The sequence below is a fragment of the Pagrus pagrus genome, assembly GCF_965226575.1.
Source record: "Pagrus pagrus genome assembly, chromosome: 5".
In the NCBI taxonomy this organism is placed as follows: Eukaryota; Metazoa; Chordata; class Actinopteri; order Spariformes; family Sparidae; genus Pagrus; species Pagrus pagrus.
In genome coordinates, this window is record NC_140189.1 from 32,124,173 (window position 1) to 32,140,918 (window position 16,746).

The 16,746-nt window shown below is 40.2% G+C and overlaps 2 long non-coding RNA genes across 2 annotated transcripts; both read left to right on the top strand.

Moving 5' to 3' along the window:
* Window positions 1-614: 614 nt before the first annotated feature.
* On the top strand, window positions 615-2,261 carry LOC311257080. The gene is made up of 4 exons (XR_014622576.1): window positions 615-839; window positions 921-1,268; window positions 1,613-1,712; window positions 2,154-2,261. It is a non-coding gene; the product is annotated as an uncharacterized lncRNA (long non-coding RNA).
* A 4,071-nt stretch (window positions 2,262-6,332) lies between these two features.
* On the top strand, window positions 6,333-7,166 carry LOC311257170. Its single transcript, XR_014622593.1, has 3 exons — window positions 6,333-6,440; window positions 6,561-6,628; window positions 6,794-7,166. It is a non-coding gene; the product is annotated as an uncharacterized lncRNA (long non-coding RNA).
* Window positions 7,167-16,746: the final 9,580 nt, after the last annotated feature.

Below are 16,746 nucleotides of genomic sequence, written 5' to 3' on the forward strand. Positions count from 1 at the left end.
ATTTGGTTCATCTGATTTCATTCAGAAGAACAGATGTGACTATCGGGTTGGTGAACTGAAGTGAATGTGAAAGTTTTTCAGCGAGTCAGAATGACTTCTGCTTTGTAAAGAGTGAGATTAGTCGTTTTTATGTCTTCCGTTACGTCTAAGACTGGAATTATGTTTCTGTGAAAATAAACATAAACATCTGTGGGCGTAGACAGGGAAGGGTGGGATGGGTACTGGTAAGCGTGTTTGTCTTGTGACTACGTCTTGAGTTAGTGTGTGAGAAGACATCAGTTGTGCAAGAGAAGGAGGCTGCACCACAATGATCGGACGACTGGCTGCTTTGATTCTGCTCTGTACTCTGTGTAAGTGCACTGCCTGTCTACTATAACATGATAGTTTGTGTTAGAGGATAGTTAAAACATATAAGGCAATATGACATTTTAGATAAGTAATTTGTACTTTCATTAGTTTTGCCTTGTTTAACTCTGATATTGTCTTTCTTTTTCCTGTAGCTCAAACCGTAGACGTTCCTCCTCAGATCCCTCTGACTGTGGCTGAACTTGGTGATAATCTGACTCTCACATGTCCAGTCGCTGGGCATGAAACTGGGCTGTTTTACTGGTATAAGATGAAGTTTGGATATATGGTCCAAACTGTTTTAGCAGGAAGTCTTTACAAAATGTCACTTCAAGGACAATTTAACAACTCTAGATTCACACTCACACAAGTGGATGCTCTGTATTTTCTTAAAATCACAAATGTGACCAAAGAAGATGAAGCAACATACCTCTGTCAGTCAGGAGCAGCCTACACAATGAGATTTACACAGGGCACAGTTCTCGCTGTGAATGGTAAGTATGTTCATTTTACTGTGTTTGTTCAATATCTAAACAGTCCATTCGTTAATTCCTGCCTTTCTGTGAATCACACAGATCCTAAAAACAATCAGAAATCTATCTACGTGCAACAAAGTCCGGTGACAGCGTCAGTCGAGCCAGGCGCCTTGATTACTCTCCAGTGTTCACTTCTCTCCAAGAACAAAGACAACAGCGTCCAGTGTCCAGGTGAACCCAGTGTGTACTGGTTCAGAGCTGGATCAGGAGGATCTCCTCCAAGCATCATTTACCCTCACAGAAACGGCAGCTGTAACCAAAAGGAAAGGAGCTGCGTCTACAGTCTGTCCAAAACTATACAGAGCACCGCTGACAATGGGACCTACTACTGTGCTGTTGTCACATGTGGAGAGATCCTGTTTGGTGGAGGAACCAAAGTGGAGACAAGTATGTTTAAATTCTTATTTGCCCTCTTTATTAAGTGTAATGCTGATGCTTTTCTACATACAATGATGAAAAGAGAAAAGAGAAAGAAAAAAAAAGTCAGGAGCAGCCGACACAATGAGATTTACAAATGGCACAGTTCTGGTTGTGAATGGTAAAGCAACTTCATTTCAGTGTTTTGTTGGCTTTGTCTACATCAATGTCTAAACAATCAGTTTATTCATGCTGTTTTGTAGATCCTAAAAAGCAGCAGAAGTCAGAGTCGGTCCAGCTGGTCGAAGGAACTGAACCGAATTGTTAGAATAAATGTATTTTCATATATGTGTTTTTAATAATTGTATTTGCAGTTCTATCAGGACAAGAACCGCTTGTTGTCATCATCCTCGGGGTACTGTTGGGTCTCTGCGTGATCGTGATCGGCATCCTTATTTTCTCAAGAGACTGAAGGTGAGTTTAGTAACACTGTAAAGATTCAGTACATGAATTGTATTTGTAGTTTTTATTCCAGGACGATTTACAACTCTTACTCCTGTAGGAGCTGCAGATTGAACAGCAATCTGTGAGCGACAATCATTTCACCGTTTGTGTACAGGCACTGCTCGAAACTACTTTTGTTAAAATGGCCCGAGGATAGTGATGTCTTGGCTGTGTTTCAGTATGTATACAGCATGCCAAATTTGACTGTGGTTTTAAAACTCAAATCATTTAAAACACATAAATCTGAGAATTGTTATCATAAACCGCTAAAGTCTTGAATCACATGCAGCTGTTTTATGAGACTTGTTATGTGTCTGAGCTGGTTTGCCTGAAGAGTCATGAACGTTCTTCGTTCCAGTGAGCCTTCACGTCCTGTTTGCTTCTAACCTAAATCTAATCCACTGTTTTTAGGATGGTGGCACAGTGGCGGTGAACTGCCGGATGTCTCGACGATGGAAATGAAGATGAGCGGGGGAAAAAAGAGACGACGGCAGCAATGACAAGACTTCTGTTTGGGCGAAATCCACTGATTGTCAAGAGAGGAAGTTCAGCTAGTTGTTGTATGTAGAAAAACCTCTCAATGTGTTTTGCATAAATAAAGATAATTCCATCAACTTTACAAGAGATTAGTTGTGCATTGTTTTCTAAAAACATCTACACACAGAAGGTCGACACAGATAAAGGTATTATAAAGGTACCTGTTGCTGGTTTGAGAGCTTGTAGAGCAGTCAGGTACACCTAAAACAACCAGCTCCACTGGTTCAACTATAACTAGCCTGTTGCTGCTCCTCCTTCTTTGCACCCTCACCTCACTGCATTTCCTGTTGAGCCCTGTAGTCGGGTCTCTTCTGAGTAAAAAGCTCCAGTGGTTGGCCGAAGGCAGGTAACTGAGCTTGTGGCTTTGCATGTTGTTTTCAGGAAACCAATGCAAATATTTCCTTTTGAGACAAAGAAGACAAAGTAGTCAGCCCAGTCTCTTCTGAAAGAGTGTTGTTCAAACAATCCAGAAAGAAAGAAAGATGAAGTGCATTTAAAACAGAAGAAGCTTCCTGTTTCTTTGATACTGTTCACCTGCAGTTGGGGGAAATTGTGGTGGACGCAAAAATACAGACGCCTGTTCTCTCTCTGTCCTTCCTGTGCCTCATAAGCCCCAGGTGTTGTTTAATTTCCTGCAATCCAGTCTGCACTGACATCACTGCACTGAAATGACCTGGCACGTGTCTATTGGTGCATAAGATGCTGTGTTAAAGAGACGAACAGAGGAGATGCTTTCAGGGAAATGCGTGCTGTAATGTCTGATAAGATGGACTGGCTAATTTGGGTACAAGCACAAGTAAAAGCTGCTTAATGAAGGTCAATTCTGGTTTTGTAATCTTAGCATGGGTTAAAAGCTCGACTCAATCATGAAATCAAAAGCAACCAAACCAATTATTGGAGACGGATCCTTTATTTTCTGATAAAGTGCCTGTTGAATTCTTTAAAATCTGTGTTTCAATGATTTCGGTGAAAATACACAAAATAACCTTTTATTCCCATCAGCCAGATCACACAACAACACGTTGATGTATAATAAACCTTGATGCTCAATCAAATGGCGTTTCACTGTAGCTTTACTCTTTGACACCATGGCTACCGCTAGCAGCCTAGCTACTGTCCAAAGCACATCACAGGCTACGTTCCATATTCACACATGAAATGTGTCGTATCACGTTCACATTACATGTTTATTACACGACTAGTGTCGAAACTAACCTGCTGGATGTTTCTGACGAGGGACCACGGCCTTTCAACATAACATCGGCTCTCCAGCTGTGTTCGTGGCAGGAACTGGGTGTTTTTTAGGGAGACTTAAGGACATTTTTAAGCCGTGTTTGTAGCGACTTCCACAAACATGGCTATTATTTAACTATTTGAAGCCAAACCATGATTTTTTTCTCGCCCTCACCACATGTTTTTGTGCCTAAACTCAAATAAAGAAACGTCCAGCTTAAACGTATCTGTGGTTTTGCAGAAATATACGTAGCTATCATTTATTCTGGCGATAGTGCGATACGGAGACGTGTAATCTGACCCAACCCAGACTCTTTCAGGAGAGGCTTAACTGCTCATCAGGTTTTAAACAAACTTGTGCACAAGGTTGGATCATCTGTGGTCACTACAGCTACAAGCTGTTCGCCCTTTTCTTTGCGCTACGTACATACACGTTACACATGCTGCTCTGGAGAAAGACACAAATAAACACACAGACCACAAAGACAGCAAAGGCGCTGCCTGAACTTTAACCACAATTTACTTCTCACATAAACGAAACTATATCAGTAAAAGAAAACAACAATAAACATTATATGTGCATGCGAGCATTGTTTAAAATGGATCACGGGTTTGCTACATTTAGGCGGAGGTGTGATTTCTGTGTTTCAGCCAATCAAGATGATTTCCACTCTGTAGACTTTGATGATCGTGTGACTACATCTCCCATTTGGGTGAAGAGACATGACAAGAGAAGTGAGCTGCACCACAATGATCGGAAGGCTGGCTGCTTTGATTCTTCTTAGTGCAGTGTGTAAGTGCAATCTTTAAACAAAATGATTATTTTATTGAAGTCTGTGAAAGTGACGTTGTAGGAATCCTTCTGATGTCAGATACTTTTGACGTTTTGATGACTTGTGTCTCTGTCTCTTTTCTTCAGACCTCGTTCGAACAGCAGAGGTTCCTCCTCAGATCTCTTTGACTGTGGCTGATGTTGGTGGGAATGTTACTTTGAAATGTCCAGATTCTAAGGAAAATAAATTATTTAGCTGGTATAAGCTGCCTCTTGGATATATGGTCCAAACAATTGCTGCAGGGACTCATAACCAACTAACACTTAAATTCAAAGACCCACGTTTTAGTGTCAAAGAGGGAGAGGATAGTTGTTTTCTTAGCATTAGAAATGTGAGCAAAGACGACGAAGCAACATACTTATGTCAAACTGGATCATGGTTTTCACTGAGTTTTGTTAATGGCACCTTCCTGGCTGTGAATGGTAAATATTGTTCTTGTGTACAGCGCTTTCAGTCATCACTGTGTTTTTATGCCATAAAATAATTTAGATTGTGAATTGCTTTAGCTTTTTTCTTAACTGAACCACACAGATCGTAATCAGCAGAAATCTGTCAAAGTGAAGCAGAGTCCGGCGACAGCATCGGTCCGGCCGGGCGACCCTGTGACTCTCCAGTGTTCACTTCGCTCCAGGAACAAAGAAAACAGAGTCCAGTGTCCAGGTGAACGCAGTGTGTTCTGGTTCAGAGCTGGATCAGGAGGATCTCATCCAAACATCATTTACACTCAAAGCAACGGCAGCTATGACCAAAAGAAAAGGAGCTGCGTCTACAGTCTGTCCAAAACTATACAGAGCACCGCTGATAATGGGACCTACTACTGTGCTGTGGTCACATGTGGAGAGATCCTGTTTGGTGGAGGAACAGAAGTAAACACAACAACACGTACGTTATCAAGTCTTTAATGCTGAATTTTTAATGTGTTTTAAATGAAATTTCAACCAAAAGTGAAAATTGAAGTTTAGTATTTCATGAAACATTTCTGGAAAATCCTCCTAAACAACTGAAGCAGGTTTTAAAATGTAAAAACAACCGAGAAAAAACATGAAATGGCTCCATACGGATTAGATCCTAAGTTGGTTTGAATAAACTTTATTAACACCCTCCACGCACAGTCGAGCTTGTGCACTTGTTTCTGACGGGTGGACGCTCACGGTTTCAGCAGCTACAGGGAAGATTTCTGCTCAAAATATAAATGTGTAAATAAGTTACTTTCAAATCAATTTCACTGGGATTGCACCAGACGAGCAGTGAGGAATCATCTCATCTTCTCTTTCTTTTTTCATTGTTTTAATACATTTTAAAATAAATCCCTGTTGACTTCAGTTGTTTAGGAGAAAGCTGTTTTGCTGTGAAGCTCCAGAAATGTGTTGTGGACTAAATTCATTGGACTTTTCATCGACGAGGGGCTCAAACCATCGAAGCTGGTTCGATTAGATTAGATTTAATCAGATTAAGATATTATGTTCTTTGATTTAAAAAAAGAAAATGTGAAGCCAGTGGGCCGTTCTCATGGCATACATTGTAATATATCATAGAATAGTGCGATTAATTAGATGGCTGAATGCTACGATCCATTCAGGTGTTCCCGCTCTTGGTTCACTGGCACTGTCATCCATTATTGATCAGTATTGCGGGGTTAGACTAGTTAGACTAGTTAGATTAGTTAGAGGTAATTCCAGGACTCCTTTGCCGTAAAGACGTAGCCCAGACAAAAATGTATAAAAAACATCAATATTTCATGTATTTGTATTTATTGAAAAATATATTTTTCTGTGTGCATTTCTGTCCTTTCTGACGTACATATATATGTCATGTGTCAGTTAAAGAAGTATTTCCTCTCCACTACCAAAGGAATGCGGCTACTTTTGACAACATAATGCTTTTTGGGTTACTCTTAATATTGCTTAAGTTGGTAACTGAAACAAACATACATGAATAAAGTGTTAAGTGCCTCTCTTGACATTTTTTCTAATTCCAGGACCAGAGCCGGACCCAGCTGTCCTCGTGCTCGGAGGTCTGTTGGCCTGCTGTGTCACTGTGATCACTGTCCTCATCTTCTGCGTATGTCGAAGGAAAGTTTGTGAGCATTGCAGAGGTAGGTTTTCTCAAATATCCCATGAAAGGGAAAAAAAACTCACAGAGGTACATTTCATAATTAAAATTATTAAAATTAACTGTACTAAATTCTATTTTCTGACAGTTTTGCTTTTACCAGCAGGAGCAGGGAGAGCTTCCCCTCATCCTGGACATGACAAGTCGGCAGTGGATCGATCACCTGACCGGGTAAACATCCTCATTATTCTGACTGTTGAGTCTTTGGGCTTCTCTGTCTGATTACATACCTGAAGTCTTACAACCAACCGTTAGATAATACAGATTAAATAAAATCACCCACAGCAGTGCTAATCTGTGAAATGTGCATCATTAATAGACAGTTATTATTTGCAGGATGGTGATGCAGAGGCAGTAAACTATGCAGCACTGGATTTCTCATCACGAAAAGTGAAACGAGTGACGAAGAAGAGAGAGTCGCCACAGGAGTGTGTGTACTCTGCTGTGAGAGCGGAGTACCACACACAGACCCGACCCGCTCTGTAGGCTGAGCAGGGCCTCCAGGAGAACCGGACTCCCAAGTCTCCTCATCGGGCATCTTTTGTCGCCTCCATCCTGTAAACTTTTGATGCCTCATCCAGCCGATCAATTCATAAATGAATCAATGATTTATGCGTTTGCCGTGTCTGTTGTAAAACATGTTGCATCCAAACTCGACCACAGCTTTATGCTTACTTTGCTGTTAATAAAGTGACTTTCATGCCACTCATTTGAACTGTTCATGGCACTTTATTTTCATTTATTGTGAAGACGTGTGCAACGCTTACATTTGCACACAACTTGAACTTGAAACAGGGAAGCTATGTGTGATGCGCTGTGGCTTGTGTGTGTGCATCTATCCACTCTGTTGTGATGTGCTTGACATTTTATGTCGTGTGACTGTGGGCCCATTATTTTCACAGAAGGGGATACGAGGTCACTGTAAGTCATTCAGGATGTGTCCACTTCATACACAGCCGAGGCAGCTTTTTGAGACCGAACAGACAGGCGCTGGTCGAGGGTGAGGCTCACAACCCCAACAAACACTGTACAATTCAAGTGGATAAATGACCATTGTAAGCACTGATTGTGCAGAAAACAGAGTACTGGAGGGAGCTGAGTGAATCAGTAAAACAGGAAGAGGAACGTTGACCCAGGCCGCTGTTCTTTCAGACAAAAGTGCTTTGTGTGAAAAGTCAGTTTATTTGTTGGTTAGCAAAAGTAGCTGCTTACATTTTCTTATTAGATGGATAAAGTACAACTAGAATCAAAAGATTTTTTTTTAATTAATTAGACTTCACACCTGATTTTTGGTGTAGGGTGACTGCATTAAGGAATCTCATGCTGTCTGGTATCTGGTGTTTGTGTATGAGCTGCATCATTGGTGTATCAATAATTATTGCTATTATTTCACTTTTTTCTCATTTCATTGATAAATCTTGCAAATGAAAACAAAAATGAGGCAAAACTACTTTTTATTTTCACCAAAATCACAGCGAGGCAGATTTTTTTTCCAAAGAAAAACACATTACAACAACAACAGAACAAAAATGCATCACATTAGTTGATTCTTAAAGTTATTTTAGTGCCACCAGCTGGCTCTTCTGTTCCCTACACCACCCACACTCAATTAGCATTAAGCAAATGAGTGACTTTTTCCTCTGGATACCACAACAGTCCAAGATTTATTTTATATTCCAGTATAAATTGAAAAACACATTGAATGATCAGAGTTATACGTGGTGCCTCCCTTGTGGTTTATGGTGGCCACACACTGCACAACATCTCTTGATAGGCTGTCACACCAACATCAGCTATTTAGCACAGGAAGAGAACATTTTACACACTGACGTTGTTTCCTAAAAGTCTGAATCGTTTAACACCTACATTATAACAACACACACACTTCCTGCCCTGTGGTCTCTGTTTCTGAAGAAAGTTAGCCACATGACGATGCACCAGGATTATAAACGACTTTTTTTGTTTTTTCATTATGACTGGTAAAGTATTTCCTGTTGTATATGTATCAGCACCATAACTCTGCCTTTTACTCTTAACAATGAAACAGTAACACTTAATTTAAAACATATGGCCACATTACATATTAAACTCTACCTACGTCACATTTAGTTGTCAGAATGGATTACTTAGACATTTGGTAGGACCCTGATTTTAGAAACAGCATGCTAAAAGTTTTTTGTTTTGTTTTCTAAGGGGATAGAGCAAAACGAATATATATATACATATACATACACACACATATATATATACATACATGTATATACATGTATATTTGTAAGAAATTGCCAGAAGCATTGCTGCTTACTGCCACTCACTCTACTCTTCGCTGTAGCCGTCTTGGACTTAAGCGACTAGCTGTATGTAGCAGGTAGCTCAGTTAGCCATGGAGCTAAGTGGCCCTATTAGCTGACTGGGTCTGCCTGCGACGCAACCTTGGATCCTGGGGGCGTCACCGAGCTCAGCTGCCTCTCAGCGAACACCAGACTGTGAATGAACACAGCCTCTGAATACAACAGAAGGCTGTTTCAAAACAGGGGATAAAGTAAGGAGGTGATTTACATAACTGTGACTGTAACATCAACTATCACATATGGTGTTAACTGATCTCAGACACTAGAGTTAGTTTACTAATCCAACCCAAAAGCCTTGACAGCAGCGTAGATCCTCTCTCTGTCCGCTGCATCTGCATCCCTCGTTCCACCGCTGCCAGTTTTCATCATCGTAAAGACAGCAGCAGAATAAATCCTCGCGTCACGTCTCTGTGGAAATGTATCGCAAATTACGTGAGATGATGATATCAATCAAGATGCATCTTGAATGTTTGTACGTAAGTTGATCTTACCTTTAAATTCCTTTGAATAACATGTTCCTGCAGGGAAACAGCAGCTGAAGTGTGAAAGTAAATATCAATCAACAAAAATAAATAAGGATGTTAAGTTTAATATCTCAATTATATAATGGTACAATATGTAATAATTAGCCACTTGTCAATGGTCACTCCAAACCAATAGAGGGCAGCATATCACCAGAGTTACCGCTAATTACTGCTAACTGTAGCTGCCATTAGCTAGTCAACTCAGTTAGCTCTCAGTGTAGTTAGCCGTGCAGCTAGCGGTCCATGCTGGGATCTCAGAGTGGTATTACGAGACAGGACAGGCAGGTGCTAGTGGTTAGCATGCTAACTTCACTGGATATGGGTTGTTGATCATTTCATTTCAGTTAATTTCAAAATGTTTTAAACAAAAAATGTTCACATATTTTCACACATGCACATTCAAAACACGTAGCATTGGCTCAATAATTGGTGATACGGTGGGGTAGCTTCTCTTACCTTTATCACAATAATCACACTTGTTTCCCTTGATGGTGTAAATGAGGACGGCGACAACAATCACACTTGTAGCCACGATGGGACACAACAGGAACAGGATTAAACTGCACATATGTGAAACATGAAGAGACCCTGAGCTGCTTCCTGAAACATGAGAACAAACACACAGTGACATTTAGTAAAAAAAATGAAAAGGTCATTAAAACACAGGATTTACTATTTACACACAGTCTGGATTTTATTTGACTTCTTCTCTGCTGGTGGTTGTGTCCTTTTAGACTTGTGCTTTCTGGCTGAACATTGTTCAAACTCAAAGAAATGTGTTTTCTTTTCTTCCTATTCCAAATTATGCTGTCGATGGGGATCTGATTTTTTTTTACCTTTCAACTAAGGCTGCACAATTAATCAAAAATATTATTGAAATTACAACATAGCCAAGAGCAATGTCCACATTACAGGAGCTGCAATTTGTCTGATAAAGGTGGAAGCGTGTGCCAGAACAGCATTTTAATGGAGTACTGTGGTGCTGCAGAGGTGACCTGGTTCATGTTAATATGGGACAGAATACACAAAGTTTTTTTTTCTGTCAAAATGAAAAATGTGATGCTACAACGATCATTTCCAATAATCGTGAATTATATCACAATTGTAAAACCAAAATCAAAAATAATGACAATAATATATTTTTACCATAACATGCAGCTCTATTTTAAACCTTAAAGCTACTACAAGGAACTTTCAACGTTTGTTTATTCTGCAAAGATGACGATGGTGAAACAAAGTAAACTTTGTCTTAATGCCATGAGGTGTCAGCAAACTACAGAGCAAGCTTCTTTCCTCAGACTGCAGGACTCCTCAGCTCATCCTCAACAACCTGCCATGAAAATGTTTTATTTTACAACTTATCCTAATAACTTAGAATCGGGACCCTGTGACAGCATTAAGAATACAGCAACATACTATAATAATTATTCAGTAATAGCTGCTCCTCTTACTGATAATCTAAATGTAATACTGATGCCTATTTATGACCTACTTAAGCAACCGAGACTGTTTCATAACTTGTTAAAATTCCTTGTAGTATGTTTAAAAGTCCAAAAACAGGTGAAAACTAGTTGAACAATAAAGATTCAGTTACCTTCAATGTCCAGTTTTGTTCCATATCCAAACAGTATCTCCCCACACGAGGCCACAGCGCAGTAATAAGTCCCGGCGTCAGAGGAGCTGACGTTCTTAGAGAAGCGATAAACGCAGCTCATTGCAGGAGAACGTGCATCAGGTTTCTTGTCACATCCATCACGTCTGTTTCCTTCAGCGTAGATGATGTTCGGGTGAGATTTATCTGATCTGACTCCGAACCAGAGCACGCTGTGTTCATCCTCACAGGACTTCTTCACAGAGTCGGAGAAGACTGAACATGTGAGAGTCACTGAGTCTCCTGGCTGAGCTGGATCAGATGATGCCGACGACTGAACGACAGTGTAGTCCGTCATCCACCGAGTGTTTCCTACGAAATGCAAGAGTGAAAAATGTGAATGTAATTAATTTAAGTGAGTGTAAACATAGATATTTTCTTCACAATGGCGACACAGAGACACGTATTACCTTTAACAGACAAATACGTGCCACTCCACTGATCCTTACTCCAGGTTAAGACCCCGCAGTGATACGCCGCCTCGTCTTCTTGGATCGTCTTCAAAATGGTCAGAGTGCTCGTGGTTGAGTTGTGGCTCGTAGCGAATCGCGAGGGAAGAAATCCTTGTTCAAATGTGGGATTTTCACTCATTTTCATCAGCGTAATTATCAACTTCAGAGTGTCACCAACACTCTGCTTGAACCACTTGACTCGGGTATTGCTGTACTCCGAATCGTGGATGAAACACGAGAAGGTCACCGGCTCGCCAAGTTGAACTGTGGTCACTGGGATCAATGCGTCTGGATTACAAGAGAATATATAATAGGTGTAATGTATATATACCAGGACATCGTTTGTCAAAATCAAATAAAATAAAGAAATACGAATATAATGTAGAAATAGTTTGGACAGCACTTACATCCTTGACGGAGAAGAAGTGACACAATCCATATAAAGATCATCTTGTGAGGATCTTTGTTGGGTTTTCAGAGTAAAGGTGACGATATAACAGGGCAATGACTGAATATAGTGAGAACACCTTGGTTATCACAGAGGACTGGTTTCAACAGTCCATTTCCTGTCGCTGTTCTCATGCAGCTTCGTGACTTTTGAGGTTTTGTGGTCAGTTTGAATAGAGCGGTGAAAATGTTAAACTGGAGCATCTTTACTTCTTCGAGTTGTTGAGCAGAAGAGTATTTTTATTCGGCGTGCAATGACGCAAAATAAGAATAATCGATAATTCCTCTCTAAAGCATTAAAACTAACGTAACGCGCCTGTTTGGAAAATGTGAGGAGGAGACAGTTCAGATGTTTGAATGTAGGGAGGAAAAGTAAAAAGAATAAAAGATAAATACTCCAGTAAGTATTTGTACTCGGTCTTGTCGTCCTGCAGCAAAATGTCAACCTGATCTCATGACAGGTCATCTAATTGTTCTTTGGATATTTCAGGCTGGACCAAAGTGGTGGACAGACAGACTGACATTACAACACTGCTGAAAACAAAACCTTATTGCACTGACTGAGAACAAGTTGTCCTTCACTGTGCATCAAGGTTTCATTCATCACTGTTGCTTTATGAGTTGAAGCAGAATCTGTGACAGCGATGGACACGGCGGCTCGTTTAACAACATGATGGGAAACGTGATGGTCTCTCAACTCACTTTCATTAAGGAAATGGCTGTATATATGAAGTAGGGCACAAACAAACAACACACCTCTGTTTCAAGCCATTTCCCTTTCCTGAGAATTGTGGGTAATACCCACATGCTGGCTGACACACTTAAGTGCATGGTACAACACTGCATCTGTCAAACAGTCCTGTGTTGGACCATTTTGCTTTCCTCAACACACAACGTCATTCGGTTTCTTTTAGAAGTGGACTCAAGTGTTATCATCAAAGTGAACTCAAATTTAGGGATGTGTGATATGTATCGGGGGGCGGCTGTCGCTCAGTGGGTAGAGCAGGTGACCAGCGACCAGAAGGTCTGGGCTCGGCTGGACTTGTTTCGGTTTCTTGAAGACGTGTCACCTCTCATCCAAGAGGCTTCTTCTGCTCTAACTGGAGGGGAGCTGCAGGCTTTTTAAACTCTGTGTGGGAGTGTCCTCACAGAGTCGTTCAGGACACGTGTGAGCTCTGAGTCTCAGAGTCGTTAGCGCCACTTGTGGGTCGTTGACCCAACCGACCTTCACGTGGGTTGCTCAGGCTAGGTGAGTCCAGGTGTGAATGACTCATGTCACACCACTAAGGACACTTTTTTTTATGGCAGTTTTTGACATGGAACATTTTTTGGTCTTTGATCAGTTGCATGAGGGTTAAGTTTTATTGTGAGGACAGAAGGGAGATTACTTGTGTTTGGCCTATGAGCCAAAATACAGGTAAATTGCCTTATCTAGTGAAAAATAGCAAAAATTAAAAAAACTCATCCAGGACCACAGAATGAAAGCCTGATAACATGTGATGCATGATTTTATGCTGTAATGACAGAGGGATGAAAACAACACGTACAACAGTTTTAGTGTTTAACAAACAACTTTGTCAAAATGTATGTAATATATGTGTCAAAGTATTTATTGAATTAATCTTATTTTAAATGTGCTATTTGTAAGAAAGTTGATTATGAGTTTTATATTAAATACTGATGCTGGATCAGAACACAGAATCTGACAAGAAATGTTTTGTCACAGTGCGTCTGAAACTCAAAAAGGTCTTCAGTCTTCATTAAACTCAATGTCTCCATAAAAGCTTCTCTTACTCAAATATTATTACATATTAATATTATACTATATATCTGGTAAACATTATAAAGTTAAAGTTATGCAACATTTGTGTATATGATTAATTACTCAGTAATTTGAGACTGTAGGTCAGTTTTACATAACATTTCTTTAATTCTGTTTACAAGTTATTTGTCCAGAAATGTTTCATGTTATCACTTTGCCTTTTCTGACAAGGAGAGCTTTAATATAAATGTTCCACATAAGAGCTGCAAATTAATATATAATTATATAATATATAGTATATACAAAGAAAGAGGCAACACAAACAACACATTTAATTCTGACCCTTGCAAAAATTCAATCTCTGGTCCCATAACAGCTGTTTATACTGTCTGTGATGAGTAAACTCTAAGAAAGATAGAGATAATAAAAAAGATAAGGTTGAAAGTTTTACAGTAACTGACATTTTGTGTCTCAAGAGAAAAAAGATAACATAAGCTGCTAAATATCTCCCGTGGTGTACCTGACCACAGAGTAGATGCTTTCTGCCTCGTCTGTACCTGCAGCTCTCCTGACACTCCGGCCGCTTTTACTGATGAAGTTTGGCACAGCATAAATCAAAGAGTCTTCTTCTATCTGTAGGAATATAAAGCAAAACATTATCAGATGGTAGCTGCAAAAATAACATCTCATCTTGACACTGAGTTACTGACCTGCTGACTGTGTTGATCACTGGTGGTTGTTGCAGCATCTGTCTGCAGGGCAGCAGCAGCTGGATTATAACAGGACAAACATGAATAACAAATATATTGTATTAAAAATGATTGACCTACAACAGCGAAGTTGTTTTATGTATAAAACATAAAAAAATTGAATGTAATTATTTGCAATTGAACAATGTTGTCAATTATGTCAATCTCAATCTGTGATGAGTTAAGTCAGTTGTATTACCGTCACAGCGATGGCACCTCTTCTTCTTGACGGTGTACGTCAGTACGGCTATAACAACCAGACTTACGGCCAGAGCCGAATACAACAGAGTCAGAACTGTTCTGGCCCTCTGAGAGCGACCGGACACCTTCGTGTTAGCTGCAGAGATATGAAGAAAACAGTTGTTGAAGAGCAAAAGTATGTTTATAGTATCATTAGCCTCTAATGTTGTCTCCTGGTGGATGATGAGTATTTACTTGAATGTGGTCTTAATGGATCTAGCTTGACAAATGTAAAATGGTTTTTACCTTCAGTGTCCAGTTTTGTTCCATTTCCAAACTGGATCTCTCCACATGAGGCCACAGCGCAGTAATAAGTCCCAGCATCAGAGGAGCTGACGTTCTTAGAGAAGCTGTAGACACATTTCTGTGGAGATCGAGCCTCAGGACTCGTCCTAGGATCAGGATTAGATTCATCTGATCCGGCTCTGAACCAGAACACGCTGTGTCCTCCTGGACATGTTTCAGAGAGGACTGAACACTGCAGAGTCACTGAGTCTCCCAGACGGACTGGAGAGTCTTGAGTGATGGTGGTAACATCAGGTTCTGGCGCCGGGAAACGACGAGAGCCATATTTCCATGTTATTGATATAAAATAGATCGGTAACTAATGCATGTTTTAAAACAACATTTTTATGAATCACATAAATACATATACATATAGGTTGTTTTAAAAAAATAATTTTTCCAAAACTTATGTGGAAAATTAATGAATCAGTTCACCTTTCCTCCGCGTGATGCTCAGAAAAGTTTTATTCAGCAGTGTGGTTCGTAGTTCAATAACTTGTTCACAGTAGTAAAATGCAGCATCACTCAGCTCTGATTTGATGATCTTGAGAACAAATGTTCCAGGCTCTTGTTTTGCTTCGAAGCGAGGGGTCGTAACAACGCTGGAACCATTAAAAGTATACGTAGCTGCTACAACTTCAGGAAAACTTCCTACAACAAGTCGAATCCAAAATAAGGTTCCTGACTGTCCGGACTGGCGGCTACATGTTAGCGTCACATCTTCTCCAACACAAACCGTCTTGTTTACGAAGCTTCGGTCAGCCGTGCATCCTGAAAAACAAATTGAATGTCATAATTACACCATGAGAAGGTGATACTGACTGAAACTAACAGAAGTGAAACAGAATATTTTACTTACGGCCAACGGTGAACACGAGAGCGACGCAAAATATGATCAGCATTTTCTCTTTAATCCGCCCGAAACAGCCCTTAATTTCGAATGCAGTGCAGGATGATTAATCTTGAGGGAACAGAGGAATGGGAGGGAACAGTTTGAAAACACTCTGATTGGTCTGTCACCACGCTGGGTTTTTTGGTTTCCTAACAAAGTGTCAAAATAAACAACCGAGTCTATGCAATCTGCAGCCCTGGCAACACGAGCAGTTTGGTTTTGACATTGCGTGTCATGCGAACACGGCTCATCGCTGTGATTAACACGTAGATGGTGTGATGTTTCCATCCTGCGGCTGTAATAACATCTGACATTCATCTTCTCAACTGCCAAGTATTAACCTCCTGCGTGATCTCATCTTTAGTTTCAATCAAAGAGCATTTCCTGCCTCGTTCCTGAACACAGTGTTTCAGTAGAAGACAGAACAACCCACTGACATGTTTCCTAGATTCGTGTCCCCTCCCACATCTGTGTGATGATATTCATGAGAATTCAGACAGCTGTGATGTTCCTAAAGCCTGCAGAGGCCTATTTAAAACCGCTTTGTGGGTTTAAGTTTAACACAAAAGAAAACATTGACATCCGTCCTCCTTCGGTAGAAACAGAGTCATTCTGAAACAGAATGAGGTCGACTCAGTCATCATGAGTCAGTTTATGTCAAAGTTCAAACACAGAGCGCAGCAACAGGTGAGAAAAATCAAAGTGGCGTTCAACATCATCATCTTCAGCCTCTCCAGAGGACGATACCAGCTCAGTCCAGCACAGAGTGACAGTGAATCTAAAAAACGTGTCAATAAAATCCAACATTTAATCAAATCATTTGATTAAATCAAACCGCTGTGATTTAACTTGTGATTTTATTTGTTACAGTCGCAGATTTTATGTGTAGTTCTTCACATTATCTCCTGTGACTGTTTGTGTCTTTACAGCCTGTTA